This window comes from Belonocnema kinseyi, chromosome 9, assembly GCF_010883055.1.
Source record: "Belonocnema kinseyi isolate 2016_QV_RU_SX_M_011 chromosome 9, B_treatae_v1, whole genome shotgun sequence".
Lineage (NCBI taxonomy): Eukaryota > Metazoa > Arthropoda > Insecta > Hymenoptera > Cynipidae > Belonocnema > Belonocnema kinseyi.
Genome location: NC_046665.1, coordinates 28363449 through 28375074, shown reverse-complemented (window position 1 = coordinate 28375074; position 11626 = coordinate 28363449). Strand labels below are relative to the sequence as shown.

At 34.5% G+C, this 11626-nt stretch overlaps 1 protein-coding gene across 5 annotated transcripts in view; it reads left to right on the top strand.

Moving 5' to 3' along the window:
- Positions 1 to 11626, top strand: part of LOC117179461 (nose resistant to fluoxetine protein 6-like) — an 824251-nt gene that overhangs the window by 39791 nt on the left and 772834 nt on the right. Inside the window, exon 1 of one of the 5 annotated variants that reach the window (XM_033371299.1) lies at positions 9090 to 9165. The exons of the other annotated variants lie outside the window; for them this stretch is intronic. The gene's annotated coding sequence lies outside the window, so the exon portion shown is untranslated. Of the gene's footprint in view, positions 1 to 9089; positions 9166 to 11626 lie in introns of those variants that run through there. 5 annotated transcript variants of the gene reach the window in all.

The window sequence follows — 11626 nt, the reverse complement described above, 5'->3', positions numbered from 1 at the left end:
TTTAAGGGATATATACTTATAGCATTGTCCATCTTTGTCTAACGCCTTGACAAATTGCTTCATGAGCCCAAGCTTTATGTGGAGGGGTGGTAGTAAAATTTTCTCTGGATCAACGAGGCTTTGGTTGATGATATTATGGGAAAGAGGTTTGAATGAATCTCTTAAAGGCCAATGTTTTTTGCTATGATGATTGGCTCGATCTCTGCTATTCCACAGGCATTTAAAGCATGGCTCTCTCGTGAAACCCGATTGTTGGCCTAATATTATTGTTATGATTTTGAGATCACCACATATGTGCCATTTGTGATTCGTGTAATTAACTTTATCAAGAAGTATTTTAACATTGTTATATTCTTCTTTGATGACCGTTGAGTGATCTATAGAGATAGGAGAGTAAGTATTCGTGTTATGCAGTAAAACAGCCTGAATGCTGCGTTTTGACGAATCAATGAAAAGTCGCTATTCTTCGTCTCTGTACACATTTTCCTTCAAGTGGTTCATTAGTCCATTAAGTCCATTAGTCCGTTGCCCAACGTCACCACGTGGAGGTTCCCTGGTTACAGACACAGGCGAATAATGCCAGCAACAAGCGGTTACGAAACTCCAGACATTTACTGCTATTAATGTCAAAACATGAAAGTACGCAAGAACAGGGTTGCCAGCGTAATCGGTTAGGTTAGGTCAGGTTTTGTTAGGTTAGGATAGGTTAAACCTCTATGTAGGTTTAGCCGAAGCTGAATGAAACGGTACCGCAAACACAACGGGACAACACAATCAGTTTAATGGTATTTCGTGAGGTTGGGTTAGGTTAAGTTAGGTTAGGTTAGATTTATTTCTAGGTTAGGCTCGAGTTGACCCATTTGATGTAGCACAAATTTGCTACTGAGAAAATATGCTTCCAGAGCTTTACGTGTAGTTCAATAAATTTCTGTTAATTCACGTTAGGTGAGGTCAGGTTCTGTTGGGTAAAGTTATGTTAAATAAGTTGATATCAGGCAAGGGTTGATCCTTCACAGTTGTCAACATGTTTTTGAAGTGAAAGTTTGCATCACTGGCATTATTTTGAAATTTATTTGCCTAAGTGCATGATTTTTCGTCATTTTTTGAGATAATGGCTCAACCATGACGTAATAGGTGATTTTTGATACCGAATTTGAATTCAGCGCCCCAAAATCCATAGGAATACGTGTGTCTTGTTACCAGATCCGCACACTTTTTTTTGTGTGGCTCTGTTATCGAACGCAAAATAACAGCGCTTAAATGTGATAACTAATCACTAGAATAAAAACAAAGGTTTCTAAAGCACGCTTGGATCAAATTTTTGTCTCTTAATTCTCTGTTTAACTTTCATTAATTATTCTAGAAATAAAAGCCTTTCCTTAACTCTATTAAGAAAAGAAAATTTAAAAAGTCATTACTTGTCCCGAAAACAAAAGAAAAATTCTGAAAACGAATTGTATGCTAAAAAACAAAACCTAATTTTTTCTAAATCTTCTTTTATAAAATAAGCACTGTAAATTTGGCTATAGGGATAAATAATTGAAATCCAGTGCTCCAAAGTAGAATGATTTTTAGTTGATAGTTTCTTTTGGAATCTCTTCTTTTTATAGGAGATACCCATCCAACGAATAAAATTAAATATAGAAAGCCGTCGTATCTCATCAGGAGATTTTGTATACATTTATTTAAAGTAGATTTAAGTAAGGAGAAGGTGATTCTCCCTAGCAGAATTACATATTGTGTCACGGGTCATAATGATGGAATATTGTGATTCCTAATATCTCATTAGAGATTAGGGTTAAACCCAAGTTTACTATACTGAATGAGTGCCGTGATTTAATACAATTTTTCCACTGGTCGATTACATAATCTATATTATGTCGCTACTAGAACGATAAGCCTTCAGGTTCACATTTCCCATGATGGGTTGAGAATTTTTAATTTAATCCTAATCTGCCTTACCTAGAAAATAATGAACATATTAATTATCGATACTTTCAAGTATAGGTTTTTTCTGCCAGGCTCAAATCTAGAAGGCCCAGATCCTAAAGAACGATTCCAACTAAATGCTTTTCATCATTTTTTCTTCCTTCATCTAATCACTTTTCCATTATTCTTTAATTAGTGCCTTATCAATCTTAGATTTTCGCAATTATATTTTTCTGATATCGGATGTTTAGCAAATGATTCTTCATTAAGAATGACACATAAACTATACTTTATCTGAAGGATTAGCCAGAAGACACGTTTTTGGAACAAACATGTTTAGCAATACATTCTTGTTTTTAAAACTCGGCTGGCCAAAACACGGCTGCACTCGGGAGAAAAAAAATTTATAGGCCTATAACCAGTGAAGTGGCACTGTCTGACGGTATACGAGGTGTGTTCAAAAAGTAAGGTGACTTTCCAGTTTTCGCGGGCTACGTACATTCAAGTTTTAATTTTTTTGTTTTGTTGTGTTGGTACACTCGTCACGATCATATGTTCACAATTTTGCCTATATAGCTCGTGTTGTTTTTCTGGCAGTGGCGTAAAAGGTTAGAAGGGTTTGGTGTGCTCGGCGATTTCCTTCTTTCGAAAAGAATGGAGCAAAGAGTTTGCATTAAATTTTCTGTGAAAAATGGAATCCAGTGCTCTAAAACTCTTGAAATAATGACAGTTGCATACGGTGACTCTACTCTGAGTAAGAAAAATGTGTATAAATGGTACACGCTGTTCCAAGAAGGCCAAGAGGATGTCGAAGACGAACCTCGCCCTGCACGTCCCAGCACGTCAACAATAGATGAAAACGTTCAAGCAGTGGAAGAAATGGTGTTGAAAAATCGCCGAATTACCATCAGAGAAGTTGTTGAAGATGTTGGCATATCGGATGGCTCATGCCATGCTATCTTTTCGGACGTTATGAGCATGAGACGTCGTGTCAGCGAAATTTGTTCAAAAACTGATTAATTTTTATCAAAAGATACATCGCATGACCATCTCTCAGGAGATGTTTAATAAAGTCAATAATGATCCTGAATTTCTCAAAAGGGTTATAACTGGGGATGAATCGTGGGTATATGGTTATGACGTCGAAACTAAAGCCCAATCGTCTCAGTGGAAGCATCCTGAGTTCGGTCAAATGTGAAGGTTTTACTCACTGCCTTCTTTGATTACCGTGGCGTAGTGCATCAGGAATTCTTACCACAAGGTCTTACGGTCAATAAGGAGTATTAGCTTCAAGTTATGCGCCGTTTGCGAGAGGTGATACGCAAAAAACGTCCGGATCTTTGGAAAAACAATTCGTGGCTTCTGCATCACGATAATGTACCTGCTCATTCATCGTTGCTTGTGAAAGATTTTCTGACTAAAAACAGCACCACAGTCATGCCTCAGCCTCCATATTCACCGGATTTGGCCCCGAGTGACTTTTTTCTTTTCCCAAAACTGAAGAGACCCATGAAAGGACATAGATTTTCAACGATTGAGGAGATAAAAACTGCATCGCTGAAAGAACTCACGGCTATACCACAAAATCATTATCAGAAGTGCTTCGATGATTGGAAAAAGCATTGGCACAAGTGTATTATATCTGAGGGGGATTACTTTGAAAGGGACAACATGAATATTAAGGAATAAATTAATATTGTTTGAGAAAAACATAAAGTCACCTTATTTTTTGAACACACCTCGTATGTGCTCATACCAAAATGACTTCAAAAAATACCTTAGCTGCTCGGGTAACCCTTGTATAGACTTCTGTTTATAATCGTTTTTAACTACAGGGCTACGGCATTAAGAATACCAGCCATACAAGACAATAATAATCTAGTCCAACAAATATAAATTACAAATCTGCATATAATCATTAAAGGAATGTAATTAATTGATCATATCCTTTTCCTCCAGCAGTCGAACATTATTCACGCTGCTACGTCTTCTAACCAAAAAAGACTAACCACTCTCGGAGAACATTCTGCTTCTCTTTTCTCTCTTCTTGGATGGATTATGTTTGTATTGGACATCCGGTAGTGGGAACAACCCGCGTTTCCTCGAACCAGAAAGTTCTTGCTCCAATATATAGATAACCAAGTAGCAATTATGAGAAAGGCTGTCGAAGAGCACTGTCGCAAAAAGAGTAGAACAGAACTTATATTCCAGCAACAGAAGTAATGAGAGAATGGAAGTTGAGCCTCCAGCAAGAGAAACAAGCATGAAAACAGAATTGGAGATAACTAACGAAAGTGAGCAGGAATTTCTAAAAGCCTTTCTTCTTTTCAAAGATTTATAGCGCATAAAGACAATGTAACTTAAACATGATGCAAAGGTTCTTTATTTGGCTTTGTAATTGAGAAGAATCATTCAATTTCTGGTTTACAGAAATAAACGTTCATGCACTTACTTCGAGCATAGTGGAATCTAAAAATACACTTATAAGCTGTTTACAAGAATATAGAGCTCCACTTAGCTGTTAAAAATATGTTGCCCAGATTAGCGGGACATCTAAAACTGATTTTTGCATCCGATGGGCGTGTGTCAGTGAAACGCGTGTGCGAATACTGTTCAAAAATAGAGCATACACTAGATATCTCATTTCAACTTTGTTAAATAGTAGTATTTACACGCAAAAAACCTTCCAACCTTGTAAATAAAAATACTGGTTTAAAATCTGATTACCCAGCATCTCTCCACCACGAGCTTTCTAAAGTGCTATATGTATATTCGGATATTTTTTAACCATACACTTCTAGAGACACACGAACACCAAAATTTCAAATTGTTTAACTTGATGAGAAATTGCATGTTTTTGATGCGATAGAACCCAGCGATTTTGGGTTATTAAAGTATATTTTACTATTAAGACCTGCCTTTCGTACGTTTGAGATTGACATTAGGGATCATAACGTAAATCCCATCTTATTTTAGCATGGAACGTTGACCGTGACGTTGCACTTCAAGTAGATAAACTGAACACAGTCATAATGAACGACTACAATGAATACTTTGATTCAAAAACTGGATCATGTTGGTTTAGAGCTAACGACAATAATGTGTTCATGCCATCCAATATGAAACGTCGTTACGGTATAGGCAATTTTAAAAAAGTCATTGCTTTATGCGCACTGATCCGAGTGTAGAAAGTCTGATCTGGGACTCTTTTTTACTACTACTAACTCAAACTAGAACAGAAAATTCATGTTAGGTGAATTATAAACCCATATCATCCCTAACTGATGATAGAGCTAGAGAGTTTGTTATACCTTGTAATGGAGATGAATATATTGAACTCGACCACGCAATGTTGAGTATTAACATACACATTCGTGCACCTGTGAAGACAGCAGATTACGTTGTTGCAGAAGATTCAAGGCTCGAGCACCTGTTAAGAATCTACTTCATTCAATGTTCAATCAAATTGATGTAAATTTTAATCAAAAATTCATTTCCCCACCGAACAATGCCTACGTATACCGTGCGTTTGTTGAAACTTTACTGCATTACGGTAATAAAATTATGATATTTGACGATGGGCTTGTGGTACGATGATACTGCGGGAGTCATGAATGTTATGTTTGGACGAAGTCCTAGTCTCATTTAAAGAACTGCATTCGTATACGCAGGAAAAGTGGTTGATCTAATAGGTAATTTATATTGTGATGCATTCTATCAGGAAAGGTTCATACTTAATGGTGTTGAAGTGAAGCTATGCTTTGCTTATATACGCGATTAATTTTGCTTCAGTAGCTCGAAAGCAAATAATTACAGTCTTCATACCATCGAAGCTACACATGTCGTAGGACGAGCAAATATCAATCCAGGTATCCTACTTGCTTATACATAAACACTGGCCAATACCACCGCCAAATATACGCTTAAGTGAGTGTAAGTCAAAGCAGTTACTTTACATTCTGGAATTCACAGGGAGACGTTGGAAATTGTAATATTGGGGCAACTTCCTAAACGGGTCATTCTTGGTTTTGGCGATAATCGTGCATTCAATCGAGATCTGAAATTAAGCCCATTCGATTTTCAACATTTTAAAATGAATTTCTCATCCTTGTATGTCGATGGTACACAAGTCCCTGAAAAATCATTAAAACCCGATTTAATACGGAACGAATTATTTCTGAGTGTCTATCAAACCCTTTTATCAGGAACAGGAATATATTTCCTAATCGAAGGACATTCAATTTCAAGAAACATGTATGGAAATGGTTTCTGTCTGTTTGCACTTGAATGAACTCCCGGTCTCTCAGCAAATCATAATAATCATCGGAACCTCATAAGGCATGGCAGTGTACGCATCGATGTGCACTTTGAAAAAGAACTGAGATCATCTATTAATTGTATCGTCTATGCAGAGTACGATAATACGCTGGAGATCGAATCCTCACGCCAAGCCATGCTCGACTTTGGTGGATGATTTGTCAACTTTTCAATTAATATTAGAGTGGAAGGGGATTTTCCAACACCGATGTCCTTTTCATTGAAAATAAGTTACAACTATTGTTTGCGCAGCTACAAAAGCGCATACAGCATTCGGAACTTTTACAACAAATACCTCTACTAGGGATCTAATCGTGGACATTTTGGGGTTCAAGGACAGCAGAGGCCAATTTATTTCAAAAGAGTTGGCTTTAGTAGCTTTAAATATAGAATTTACAGTCATTGAATAACATATATTATACCATGCCTTTTCATCAATCTTCCACAAACTATTTGCATTCAAAATAACTGGCTTTGTCGCAAATTTTATGGAATTGAATGGTTTAATGGTGCTGTTCCATGTCAACAACTTTACGCAACATTGCGAGAACACGTTTGAATTGCTAACAATATATATGTTTCACTGTAAAAAATATGGAAATTTTACCACTTATAATGGTAAAATAATTAACAAAAAATTGGTGCAATTTTACTACTCTGATTATATGGTGAATGCCACTTGCATACTAGAAGTTCCAACCAATCTTGTAACTTTACTACTCTTAGACTGACAATATAGCAAGGCGTTGTAAAATTACAGTTTCTGCTTGTGAATCTATGACTTTCAGAGTAGGTAATAAATGGACCTACGTTCAGAGTGTTGAATTTTTTGACGCTGGTAAAAGTACAGAAACTGTTAGAAATTCTTTTTCCAATGTAATCTCACGTTTTTAAATTTGTTAATTAATAACTCGGCGTACTTTCACAGCTCTGAACGTAGTATAAGTACAAGCAATATTATTATGTGTAAAAGAGCGTGTTTCAGAATGGTATAAATTATGAAGAAATTTATTTGCAAAATTGATCAAAAATGTTGAACAAGAATTTTTACAATTTCTAGTCAAATTACCATTCTTCACATTTCTCATGTAGATGCTAAATTTGCATGTTGAATAAAAACACGAATATTTTTTGTTAGAATACTAACAGCGAAATTTCAAAATGCATTTGTAATTTTACAGAATCTGTCTGGAAACTTAAATAGCCTAAAAATTAAATTCCATGCTGAAAGTGGATAATCGTTATTGTGAGTGAAAACGTTACTTTGGGAGTAGATAATAATCAGACCTACTCTGAAAGTAGTAAAATTACGAGAAATTTTTTTAAAGTGTGGTAGATGCGCAAAAGGAGGACAATACCTAGTGCCCATCACTTTTCCAATCACCAAATTTACAGAAGCATTATCTATATCATCGTATAAAGCAGTAGAATAAATTATTTCAGTGAGCTCCTAATAACGATCTGCGATCAAAAAAATTGCTTCTCACAACAGTGTCTGGAATCAAGACTCGTGGTCGGGAGAACGATTCAAGCTGGAATGAAAGCAGTAATACTAGAACTGATAGAAAGGTTGATAGTGAAAACGTCTACGAGTTCAGATTTTCAATACCTCTCAATACATGTTTCCTTGACAGGATTGGTGAATTTTCTCTTGTCTATCATGAACAGCCTGGATATACTTCAGGTTATTAGGCATAAAACGTCGCACTCTGTAGACATATTTCTAGCAGACAGAATCCCAAAAGTTCGGACGAAGCTGGCAGCACTAGTCTTCAACGAGGATAACCACTCCAAGACTAAAAACCACTAGGTTGTTGTGTATTTCGACAAAAAGGGATACGGGTATTACTTTGATAGTTATAGGTTACCAACCATTATTTCTCAACATCTTAAACGACTACGACGGAACTGCAGAGCCTATCATTGCAACACTTAATAATTACAAAGTATTCCTTCGGAAGTGTAAGGTCATTTTTGTGTGCTCTTTTACATTGCATGTCAAGTGGGTTTGATATGCAAGAGTATTTGCAGTTGTTCTTAAATGATGTCGAAGTTACCAATACAATTGTCCGAGAATATTATTCTTCTTACATCAACTTTCGTAAAAAGCATAAGCATAAGCATAAGCGAAAAAGATTTTTCGGGGAATGAAGAACTATCTGTAGCGTACAATGTTGTCGTCGGAAATTACCACATTTTTAATCATTGTATTGAACTCACAAACGATAGTTTGAAAATAAATTCTGTAGAGATTAAAACATAAAGCTATTTTTAGTTTTAATTTATTCTTTTAACTTTTTTCCTTTCATCCTACACTTAATCTATTTTTTCTGAACTATCTTTAAAAAATACCACTGTATGGTAACAAAGAGTAATCGGTAAGCGTGCTGACAGCAATCAACCAATATTACATGTAAATCTGTTATCCCTATATCACCGATTTATGATCAATTGACAGCTAAAGGTAAAATTGCTTTCAACGGATTCAATCAATTATTCGTTTTTTTAATAATTGCGCATACAATGTTGACTTTCTCATTTAACATTAAAATTCGTATATAAATATATAAGAATTTTGTCTTTCAATATGATATTTACTCCTTACTTTCGACAGAATGCAACTTAAATAGTTTTAGGAAAAGAATTCTAAATAGGTTGGATGCATCAGTAACTCACATTACAAGATGGCTGCCATAGCGCATTCACAGTAAAGTTTTGGGTATATTTGTTGCAGGTAAAATTATAACGGTGTTTACTGTACCTCGGTAGGGATTAGGATATCTCGCGAGCTTGACGCACAATATACCGAGTATGTAGCGTACGAAATACCGACTATTTGGGGTACGAAAAATCAGATGTTACTGTTTTGACATTACGACAGTTAATTTCAAGAATTCCACAGTCTTACAAAAGTTGAAGGTATGTGGATTCCATTTTGTGAAACTAGGTTTCTAGTTATGAGCATGATTCAAATTACCAGGGGTGGGATTCCGATGACCTCTGATCTGGGTTACCGAATCACTTTTTCTAACGCATGACTATTTAGATTGTAATCTATATTTCTCAAAGCATTATTTATTCCCAAAAAAGGTTTAATTCTCGATTTATAAATATACATTTGCGTATTTTGTTGGCGACAAGTTTAAATCGAGGTTTTGTTACTTTCATTTAAACAATTACGAAACAAACAGTATGAGAACTGAGTAAAAGGTATATATCGAAAAAAACTATTTAAAATGTATAGCTCTGTAGCCTATAAATAATTTTATACTCACTTCTCATATATTTACAATCTCATCAGAGCAGGTATTAGATTAGTGTAAAATTTGACCGCCCCCCCTCCTGTTTTTGTCAAATATACACGTTTTGAGACCCCCAGAATCCGAAAAAGAGGTTTTCACAAAAGTGTCTGTCTGCCTGTTTGTATAGACGTATGTATGCATGTATGTATGCATGATATGCTGTGGGCACGATAACGATTTAAAAAATCAATCTATTTGATTGGCCTTGGCACACTCTCTGAGTGTCAGGAACTAAAGATTAAGTTTGTTAGCCAGCTATTTCGGATTAAAAATGAAAAAATTAGAGTATGTTGAAAAATCTTAAGGACATTTTTTTCAAGTTTTAACAATTTTCTGTGCAGACAGTTATAGTGATAAAAAATACGAACAATTGATCTAAATGCATTTTTTTGATGAAACCAAAATTTACCAGAAATATAGCATTTACAAAATTTCAAAAAACACGAAAATCAACATTTTTAGCCAAATACCCCACGATATGAAAAAAAGCCTAGAGAAAAAAAATGCTTCTTTTTGAATTCCCTACAAGACTGTCATAAGAACTTTTTGTATTACTTCGAAAATTGAAAATTTAAATTTTGACAGCATAAAGAAAGAATGGAAACTCATAAATTACATTTTGCGGGTAAACTGTGCAAAATAGGCGACTTTTTGATAGGATGCGTATTTTGTGTTTTAATCGCGAAAAACTATATTAACAGTAAAAAATCAGCCCGCTGCGTGGGAACATTCTTATTAAAACTTATGTTTTTACATTATCATCAGAGAAGGTAATAGATTTGTGTTAAATTTGACCGCACCCCTCCCACCTTTTTAAAACAAAATGTCCACGTTTTGTGGCGCCACAATCCGAAAACAGATTTTTACGAATGTGTCTGTATGTATACCAGGCTGTGGGCACGATAAACGTTTCGTAATAGAGTGAATAGAGTAATAGAGTGAAAAAACAACGTTTAAACTAACTTTTTTGCATTGTTAAATTTTTTTTTTTTTTGTTAAAAATGTTTTGTAGGACCCGTTCAAAACTCCTTAATTACTTGAGAAATACCATAAAATAAGTTCAGATTTGGATTCAGCGAGTTAAAATGTATAGAAATTGATTATAATTAGGTTTATAGGCTTATTCTTTATGCGTAGATAAATGAAATATTATTAAGTTTTTCGTGCGCGAGATGTGCTATCGGTCCCAGTCGCAAGTTTCGAGGTTTGTTGTATCCTCAGTTTCGGAACGCTAGCATTCCTCGTAGCACTCCAAATACATAACGGTGCAGTGTGATAAGCCATTGCAATTGAGAAATAAAAATACTTACCATGTTTATTATTCTATTCAGCCAGTATCCTTTTTATAAGTATGATACATAATAACGATTTTCTTCTGATAACTAGATATAAAAGAATAAAGTTCTCATAATTAAAATAATCATTTTCATTTGTCAGCTAAAACAGATGTATGTATTAAAAATATTTTTTCTCATAAATTTATTAACACTAATTCACGAACTAAAAAATGACTGCCACAACAGAAAAAAAGAGATTTCGAACAAAGAAAAGTTCACAACCTACTAAGTCTAATGTTGTTAACGCAAAGAAACACAAAGGAAAATGTCAAACAAAAAAATAATAAATGACAGATATATTTGAATTAAAGTTTTTAAACATTTCACTATTATGTAATTTTTTGTTTTGATAGTAAAGCAATTCATGATGAATAAAGAATAATGCCTGAATCATATTATTACACGCGATTTTGTGTATAAAATTGATATTATTATACATATGACTGTTTAGTAATGATTAATTTTTATGTCGAATGCATTATTATTATTGAAGATTACAGCATTATATGACAGACATAATTCATACTGAATTTTATATAAATTAAATGAAAACTAATTACTTTGCACGATTTGACTACGTTCAGAATATGTGAGCTATTCTAAAAATTGTTATAATTTTTAAAAATTAATTTATGCATTTTTTTCGCGGTCTCGCTTATTTTTAGTTACCTGTCAGTTAGTACTATAAGATACAAAAATTCTTAAGTTATTTCCAACAACTTTTTTTCTCAGAAGCAACAA